This window comes from Manis javanica, chromosome 15 (genome assembly GCF_040802235.1).
Source record: "Manis javanica isolate MJ-LG chromosome 15, MJ_LKY, whole genome shotgun sequence".
In the NCBI taxonomy this organism is placed as follows: domain Eukaryota; kingdom Metazoa; phylum Chordata; class Mammalia; order Pholidota; family Manidae; genus Manis; species Manis javanica.
In genome coordinates this window covers 72,309,523-72,319,667 of record NC_133170.1, presented here as the reverse complement: position 1 = coordinate 72,319,667, position 10,145 = coordinate 72,309,523, and positions in this window count along the sequence as shown.

The window sequence follows — 10,145 nt, the reverse complement described above, 5'->3', positions numbered from 1 at the left end:
AGTTACTTATTCAGTCAGCTATGATTTACTGGGGGGCACTCACCACGGCCCAGGGGCTGTATGAGGCACATCATAGGAGACAGTGTTGTCTGTGTTTGCAGCAAGAACTTGAAATAGGGAAGGCAGATTGTGAATCCCAGCCTAAGCTTTCTAGCATTTTAAGTAGAGCAGATCGTTCAATTCTCTGAGCCTCATTTTTCTGACTTACAAAATGGGAATAATATACATGCTTCACAAGTTTGTTGTAAGGGTTGCATAAAGCAATGCATATACATCCTAAAAGAGTGTCTGGCCCAGAATAAGCCTCATTATACTGGACCACTTGCTATTGTTGTTGTTGGCACAAGGTACTTCTTTAAAACAACTTGTATACTGCAGTTGCCTCTTTATGTATCTGTCTTCCCAAACTTTGAGGCCAGTGGTCACACCTGTATGCTCACCACCCAGCAAATACTGAGCACACAGGAGAAGCTCAATGAAAAGCTGTTGAATGAATGATGGGAGAAAAAGCTGGGCTGAGCCTTCCGTGTCATGGACAGTAGTCGGCAGATGTTCTTAGCTGCCAGCCCTCTGGGAATTGCTTCCAAGGTAGAAAGAGCCATTATTATGCTCTGAATGTTTGTATTAAAGAAAAGATTATTGTCTATTTACCTAATGACCATTCCACAATTTCTTCCTAGCTAATGCTATCATATATATAAAAACCATGTATTACATATGTAGTGTTCACATATGTAATATATATTATACTATATAGACACACATATATTAAAGAGACTCTTATTAGATAGTCTTATTAGACAGAGAGAGATGTAGCGTTGGAAGAATTGGCTCATGTAGTTTTGGGGACTGGCAGGTCCGGAATCTCTAGGGCAGACTGGCAGCCTGGAAACTCAGGCACGAGCTGACGATGCATTCTGGAGGCAAAATCACTTCTTGTTCAGGGAATATCACATCTGTTCTTAAGGCCTTTCAGCTGCTTGGATGAGACCTTTATCAAGGATAATCTTTCCTGAAGGTGACTGACCGTAGGTAGTAGTCACTTCTATAAAATACCTTCACAGCAGTACCTAGATTAGTGTTTGAGTCAATAACTGGGTACTGTCACTTCACCAAGTTGACATTGAAACTAACCACACAGGCAGAATTCTGATTTTGCTCCCCCTCCCTCCAGCGGCCGTGTCCCTCAGGGGATAAGTCGTGTGCACTCGTTCCATTCTGGGCCTGTGGGGAAGAGCTCGGAGCGGGACTTCTCAGTAATTGTCCCTCGCTCATAAAAGGAGATGTTCCTTTTCATTCTACTCATTGATGTCTTCAGGAGTTGGGACCATGCAGAAGTCTGACCAAGTCAAACTAAAATGCTGAGAAATGACAGCAAAGAAATATGAAAGTACCTGCGAGTTTGATAGTCATTCAACTGCTGAATCTACCAGCCCTGGGGTTTCCCGTCCCCAGTCCCTCTTCTGTAAGATAATAAATATACTTGTGGGTGGTTCTTATTTGTAGCAAAGAAAACCCCCATTGCTACAAGGACAGTGAATGCATATGGCTGACTGTCTAATAATGGTTGACACAATTGGATGGATTCTGCCGTCTACAATACTTAGAGATATAAAAATACACATGTGCACAAAATAAGGGTAATGGACTTCTCCAGATCCTAGAATTTTTCACTTTGTTCCACAAGGGAGCATTTATTAACAAGGAGCTGCTCCTGTCATTGAACCCCGTTTCATACGGGTGTTCTGACTCATAGTTCACGGAAGAAGCAGAATCTGATTAAGTCATCTTGCCCAATCTTTACATCCCAAAAGTGCAGAGTAAATCAGTGAACAAGCTGTGTTCTGGGCCCGACTCTGTCATTAATTAGCTGAGTGATCTGTAAGCAGTCACCTTCCTAGACCTCAGTTTACATATCCACTCGATGAGCTATTTGACCTGTATCCATGATATCTAAACTCTTTTTCAGTTGAACCTGTTTCTCAAATAAAATATTACCACAGACCCCTACATGACACAGCAAATAAAATCAGAGTTGTTCCAGCTAATGTGTAAATAGAAGGCTCTAACAGTCTCTCCACATAGAGCCTTAGTTCTCCACAGGATCCACGGTGCCTCGCAGTAATATTTGAAATCAATAGGGTTGTCATCATTTTATTTAAAAAAATCTATTGAACACATACTACATATCTAGCACTATTCTAGATGCTAGCAATAGAACAATAAACAAACATAAATACATTCTAATGGAAGATACAGTGTGTAAAGAAGTGAATAATGTCAGATGATGGTAAATGCTAGGAAGAAAAATAAAGAAATAGAATGAGCTGAAGTGGGCATGGAGGTTGCTACTTCTAAAAGAGGATAGGGCAGGTCTCCACCTCCTTGATAAAGTGATCTTATCAAAGAAAGTGATCTTATCAAAGGTGCTACTGATGGGAATATCTGGGAAGGAACTATAGGCTACTCTTGAGAGGGAGAGAGAGAGAGAGTGTCTGGTCTTAAATAATCTGGGACTCAGACATGTCTGGGAGTGTATGATAAAGTGATAGGGCCTGAAGCCCACATGGGTGATTTTGCATGTCTTGATTTGTGAAGGAGGAAGTGGATCATCTCAGGGGAAAGATGAAAGAATGGTGAAGACAGCAGAAAGTCTGTTCCTCAGAATAGCTCCTTACAATCTATGTCTGCATTCTGGGGGAAAGGGATGGGGGCAAGAGCTCCAGGAACTGATATCACGAAGGCTTTGTGATCTGCTTGGCACAGTTCTGATTTGGGTCCTAGGAGACGAGATGTGGCACTACATAGAGGTAAAGGGTATTCTCCTCATGGTGCCTGGCACTCAACGTGGATCTGGCTTGGGGGAGATAGCAAGGAACAAAGGACCCCTGTCAACACTAGCAAGGAACCAGCTTTTGAAACTCCAGGAAGCTAGCTCTTGGCATTCGCCTCAGTGTTGCCTCAGTAGTGAGGCTTTAATGGTGTATCAGTCAGTTTAGGTCAAGTTATGCTGCGGTGAGAAATATCCCAATCCCAGGGCCTTACAACAATGAGGAGTAATGTCTTGCTTATATTATATGTCCATTGTAGGCTGGGTGTTATGTCTTCTTTATTTTAGGAGCAAAGGGTATGGAATAAATAATACCTTGGGCCTTGATGGGATTCTGGTACAGGGGGATAAATAATATGGTGAAACTGCTCAATGGCTCTTAAAGTGTCTTAGAGCTGGTGCTCAGAAGTGGATATCCCATTCACTTTATATGAATAGTATGAATAATTCAATATCAATAAGGGAGCTTAGATCTGTAAGAACACCAGACTTTTTGTAAATATATGTAAAACATTCCTAGGGATGCCCAGAAATAATAAAACCAATTAACTGAAGATCTAATGTTATGCAAAGTGGCACAAACTATTGAAATTAGACCTGCTGCTCTGAAAATGACCTAAACTCTATCTCCCCCATTGCAGAGTCCTGGGGTAACTCAGACCACACATTACATCATGGGGTGATCTTCCAGAGAATGCCACAGGTAATCTTTGCTACCAAGGACCAGTAAACTTTTAACTCAATTCTGAGTTAGTAGTAAGTAGTAAGTCACCTAGCTGGAATGCTCTGGTCACCAAGATGTTATCATTAGACTGCAAACTTGGATGATTCAACTAGACAGAGTAGCCATTCTGGTTATTATTCCTGTGTAACAAACTGCCCCCAATCTGGGTGGTATAAAACAGCCATCTTATCATTCTAGAGGTTAGGGATTTAGATAGTGCAATATGGGAACTGGTTATCTCTGTTCCAGAATGTCTGGGCTTCAATAGGGAAGATTCGAAGGTTAAGGGTGACTTGACAGTTGGGTACTGGAAGAATATAGCTCCTCTTCATCCATGTGTCTGGTGGCTGATGCTGGCTATGGTCAGGGACCCCAGCTGGACTGTTGACCAGAACACATGCATATGACCTCTCCGTGCCGTCTTCCTGTGTGGTTATAGCACATGGGCTTCCTCACAGCACAGCAGCTGAGTTCCTTAGTAGCTGGATTCTCTGCTGGGAAACCAGTGAAACTTCTTGAGCCTCTTCACAGCATGGGAGCTGGGTTCCAAAATTGAGTGTCCCAAGAGAAGCAGGCAGAAGCTCTACTGCCTTTGTGACCTATTCTTAAAAGTCATATGATGCCATTTCACTGCAGTCACAAGACTACCCAGATTCAAATACAAGGATCATACCCCTCCTTTCAATGGGAGGAGTGTCTAAATCATATTGTAAATATAACTCATGAGACCAGAGATGGTATTGCAGCTACTGTATGTCTTGAAACATACAGCCTGCTACAGTTATCATATGTTGGAAAGTGTGGGAAATCTGTAAGTACTCTTAAATGCTCATCTCTGTTTAGTGAAGTTATATTTTATTTATTCTTATAATCCAAGTATGATGACTGTGCCCAGTGCCTTTCTAATAACTTCAGAGTCATTTTTTTCTGGATTTAGAGTCTGGAACTTGAGTGCTATCAGAGATCTCTGGGTTAATTTATGGGTATTTAGAAGAATAACAGCTGTCTTTTTAGAAGTGGGGCTTTGCCCAGCTGGCAAGGAGACTGGATGGACTGACGGCAGGAACAGAGTTCTGATTCCCACCAGCTCTCCTCAGCCACTCCCCTCCCCACATATTTTGAAAAGCAAATTGAGGATATAGGGAAATACCCCTATTGTGTTTTGATAGCTATAAGGAGAGAGACTTACTGCCTTCTCCCATGTCAGGGTTCTCTGCAGCTCTGAGCACCAGGAATTTTTCCTTAAGCCTAACCTTTGTCTTTCTCGTTTTATTGTCAGGCCATTTAATCCAAGCTTTGTCCATTCATCTGAAAGTTTGGTAATGGCAAAAATCATGTCAATGTATTCCCTTTGTATTTTTCCTGTCTGATGGCTGCTGCTTAATAGATACTCAGTATTAACTGAGTGAATGCACATAGAAATGGAGATTAAGAACCTTGACAAAGATGGTAGAGCTGGGATTTAGACTAAATTCTAGGTATATTAGACTCTCTGCCCCTCCTAAGAGTTCACTCCTGCTAGCACCTGAATTCATTCAAACATTGTTGAGAAAAGTCTACAGAGTCAAAATGATAGAGTCCTTTTTTTTTTAGCAACTTTGACATCATAAGGATAAAAAAATAAAGCTTCTTTTCCTAATATGTTGGCAAATTTTAATGCACAGCAGAAGGGGCTTTCCTATGTTATTGGAAACACTTTAGGGACATACATTGTCACAGAAGAGCTACAGATACCTAATTCTGCTCTACCTTACCTAAAATGTGTTTGCCACTTCAGTAGCTTACTCTTCAAACTATTGCCATGAAGCAGAACCATTTATGGCTCACAGATACCTGTTGTTCATACATTTCCCAACCCCCTAGACTCTGGTGGAGCCAGGACTCCAGTTCTGTCCATATCATGGGATGTGCCCAGAGGGGTCCTGGGTCACTTCCATGCCAAAGCACAAGGGAGCAGGCGTGAGTTCTCCATGAGATCTCTTCCCCTGCTCTGGGGACCATAAAGAACTCACGTTGCAGGTGATGCAGCTCGCAGGTGTCAGGGCTGCCCGGACCCTGGGTCCTGGAGTGACTGTTGGGAGCAGAGCCCCCTAGCAGCCTGCACTGGGCGTATAACAGGAGTGAGAAATCACAGTGAGTCACATTTCCAGGGAAATTGCAGCAGAGCCTAGCTTTGTCTGACTAATACATCTCCCAACACATCAAGCCAAGCTCATTGTCTCATGAGGATCTTTGCTAAAGCCAATGTCCTTCCTGAATTACTTCCCTCCTCTAGCAATTCAAATGCTACCCATCTTCTACAACTCACTTAACCTGTAACACTTTCACTGGTACCTCTAGCCCACAGAGATGTCACCCTGTCATCCATTCATTTCACATACATTCTCGACTATTTATTATATGCCATGTGGATTCAATAACAATTCATATATCCAAGTACTAAGATAGGCAAAGTATGTGTTCCCTGGCCACAGCAGCTCTCTGAAAGCTTTCAGTCTCTGATTGCCTTCTTTTTTTCTCTGTGTGCTTATATGATCCCCTGTTGTTACAGTTTTACACGTTTTGGGCAAACCAGATAAAAAAGCCTACAGAGTCTAAATGAAGTGCTTGAGTTAAACAGCCTTTCAATCCCTCCCCTGCCTCTCTCTTCCCTTTCTCTCTGTGAACTCGTTGCCTTGGGCTGTCAAATAAGCATGCTGCTGCAAAGGTCACCCCAACCTGTAGGGACTCCCTCCTGGTTCGTTCCTCACGGGACATGATCTCCGTGCAATGTGCATGCTTTGCTCTCTGCTCTAGCTCCCACGATGCTTTGCTCTGTGCTCTAGCTCCCACAATGATTGGACGTGGACTGGTCAGCTGCTTCATTTTCAGAAATGAGGCCGACCCCGGGGGGCAGAGGAATGCTTGTTTCGACACAGTCATCCCCACGTGGAAACTGCGTGTGTGAGTATACACAGGATCGAGGTGTTAGGTTTGCAGCATGGATTTCTGCTTTGCCAGGAAAGCACTGCAGGTCTGGGGAAGCACGGCCTTTTGCTTTGATGCTCTGCTCTACATGTAAAGGGGTTTATAACATCTGAGAGGCCAATGGTGGAACCCAGTTGGGGAAATGACCTAAGTAAGATATCACAACAAATAGAGATCAGAGCTGGAACTAGAGCGGGCACTCATGGCTTCTCATGCATTTTTCTTCCTTCAGCATCACAGTCTGCTACATGTTTCAGGACAAATAGCTATTTCAGAGTCCTTTATGAGGAAGGCTTATCTAAATAATAGTAATAATGAATAACCATATTATTTACTGTCTGATCAACACCCACTCCATACCAGGCTTGGACAGAGTAGACCATACATACGTTAAGAGTTCATGTACCCCCTCATGAGTAATGTGTGATTCTTATCCCCATAATACAGATGAGGAGATTGAGGCCCAGAAAGGTGATGTAGCAGGCTCAGGATAATTTAGCTAGGAAGTGGCAGACCTGGGTTTCCAACCCAGGTCTGGGAGACGCTCAAGCTGACATTCTCAACTACCAGTCAACACCTCTGAAGATTCCTGACACATCTAGGTCTATATGGAGCTTCCTCCTGAGCCCAGGGTGACTCGTGGAGAGTGCTCAACTTCTCCTCTCTGGGGAATAACAGGACCAACCATACTTTCAAACAGGAACAAGGCACTGTAGAGACCTAGGGCAGAAACAGACAGTCAGGAAATGCTTGTTCCACGGAAGAGTTCAGCTGAACCCTGCTTGGAAAATTTTTCCCACTTCTTTCTGCTCACCTATGGACACCTTCTTGAATTTCCCCAATCCAAACTGCTTTTTGAATAAGAGGAAATACGGCAAAGCATGCCTCATGGTAGAGAGAAAGGGAGTCTGTTCAGAGAACCATTTTAATGAGGAGAAGTTACCCATTTAGTACCATTCATTGACCATCTCATATGTGTCAAGTTCTGTGTCAAATACGAGGGTTAGTTTAGTGATCTGACCCTTGCTTACCTCTTCAGTCTCATCTACTGCTAGAACAGTCACTTCTATCATCTCTAGCCACTGTAGTTGCCTGGATTTTCCCTAAACATGCCAAAGTTATTCCTGACCCAGGGCCTTTGCACATGTCTGATATGACTTACCTTGAGATTCTGAGATGAGAGTAACTGCCTATGCTCAGATCTCAATGTGTACTCCTCAGAGAGGACTTTCAGAGCACCCAGATCAATTTCTCTTCCTTTCTCCATTACTCTGTATGCTATCTCACTGAAATCTTTACTGAAATCACCTAATTTGCTTTTCTTTTCTTTATTGTCTGTCTTCTTGACTAAAATGTAAGTTTCATGCCAGCAGAGACCTTCTTTGCCATGTTCCTGTTGTGTCCCCAGAATCAGAAATGGTACGCCTGGAGCTTAGCAAGTTAACCTCTCTAAACTTCATTTTCCAGAATTTTAAAACTGATGTGATAGCATTTGTACCACTAAAAGGGTTGAGTCAGGTTAGGTAGGCACTTACTTGGCATGTAGTGGGCACTCGAGAATGAGAAAACCACTGCTACACTTGTTTTCTTCTCCTTCTCCCCCTTCCTTTTTCTTTTTCATTGTCATCACACTCTTGCTTAGAGGAAAGGAAGGACCTGAGAAGATAAAATCAGAGGCAGGGAGCCTACTCAGGATGCTGCTGTAATGATCCACTCAATGCCTCACCTTATTGAACCCTTTCCATGCACCAGCACTGTTCTAAGGGCTTGATGTGCAGTATCTCAGGTAACATCACTCTGAGACTTATGTGTACAGCAGATAAAAGTAAAAACAAGCAGAATTCAAAATATTTTCCCCTGTCCCAACCAAAAACCTACTTCTGTGGCTACTTTGAGCCTTATTCTGATATTCCTACTTATGGTACATTTGCCCAAGCCAGAGAAGATTCTGCACCATAGAAATGGGGACGATGGGCCACTGTGAGTTTCATGACCTGTGTGCCCAAGAAATAATGCCAGATACTCTGCTCCTATGGGATTCTAGTTTCACCACTTTTAACATGGGGGTTGTGGAGGAAAAAATCTCTCAGATGTGTTTTGCTGTTCCTGAGGCCAGGGGCAGCTCTGCCCAACAGCATCAGTCCACGAATGGGGATCAGACCTGCATTTTGTTCTCATCTGGCCCAGAATTTCTCTTTGACCAAAGCAGAGTTGCTTTAGGGAAGCATTATCCTGCCATACGTCAGCCTCAACAGATGAGCCAGGTCTAGGATAATCTTACTGCTCCCTTGATGTCGTATAAAAGCCTTCTCAGACCTAGCCACAATTTCTGTGTTCCTTCTGAAGACTTCTGAGAGTCAGACAAATGCCTTCATCAGCCATAATCTGAGGTGGAACTGAACCTGGGTCTGCAGAGAAACCGCATTTATGAGTCTAACAAAGCTTCCTTATCTTCTGGGTCTAGCGCACATCTTGCTGATAATTCAGAATCACCCTTTGGGTCACTTTAAGCTCATCCCCATTTAAGTCTCTCATGTCCTTCTGAAGCTTTCATGGGACGAGAGATTCAACCAGTTTTGAAAACTCGAGTGCAGTTCATTATTTGGACATCTTAGCCCCTAATGATATTCCTCTGCAGGCAGCTTACAGGGTTTGGCTGTAGGTATAGTAAGAAGTTCCCCTACACACTTACCTAGGGTGGTCATGTACAGTTGCCTGACATGAGCATAGTTCTTGCACAATATGAAGAACTTTAAGATCATCTGGTGTAGGAATGACACAGAAGTTTCTTCTCAAAGTCTGAAAAGTTTGATTTATTGGTGGTGGAATAAAAGGATCGATTAGTGATGTCTGCTGTGAGTGGGACAGTCAATAGTTATGATCTGTGAGCCTAATATATACTCTCCTACCTTCAGTCCAATGACCTCCTTTTCCAGATAGATAATCTGCATCCCAAATGAAAGTTTCTTGCCCCCACTTATATAACATATCACTCTACTAGTTAACTGCAGGCCAGTGCCTTGTCTACTACATCATAAGACAGCTCCTATTACCCATCAGGGAAAAGCAGGCTGATGAAAGAAAATGATGTGTACATGCTCAAAATATGCGTTCAGTTACCTGGTTTACACCAACACCTGACACTTTGGTGATTTTCATAAAGTGGTTTATTTTCAAGCCACCACCATTTTTTCCTTTGCAAATGACCTCAGTGCCTGAATTATTTTAATGGGCCACTTTGTACCAGAATTTTACAAGCCATGGGAACTTTTTGAATTTACACACTTGGATTAAAATTATCGTGAAACAGAGTAATAGAGCTCCAGGGGTACCCAGGAGAGAGGGGTTGCTAGCTTGTTATTTGTGGTTGACAGGCCCTAACCTCCCCCCAGTAATATGTCCCACACCCTGATCTGTTTTCTTCCCTGGTATCCTCTCCCAGACCTGCTAGCACAGCTGACAAATCAATAGTGGGCATCCCCAGCACATGGTGTGTGGAGTGGGAAGAGAAGAATTAGGTTTATTTTTGATGCTCCCTGGAGATCTTAACATTAACGTGTTTTTATCTCTCTTCTCAGTTCTGTGAGTTGATGCTTAATGTTATCTTGCGTCATTGTGAGGGAG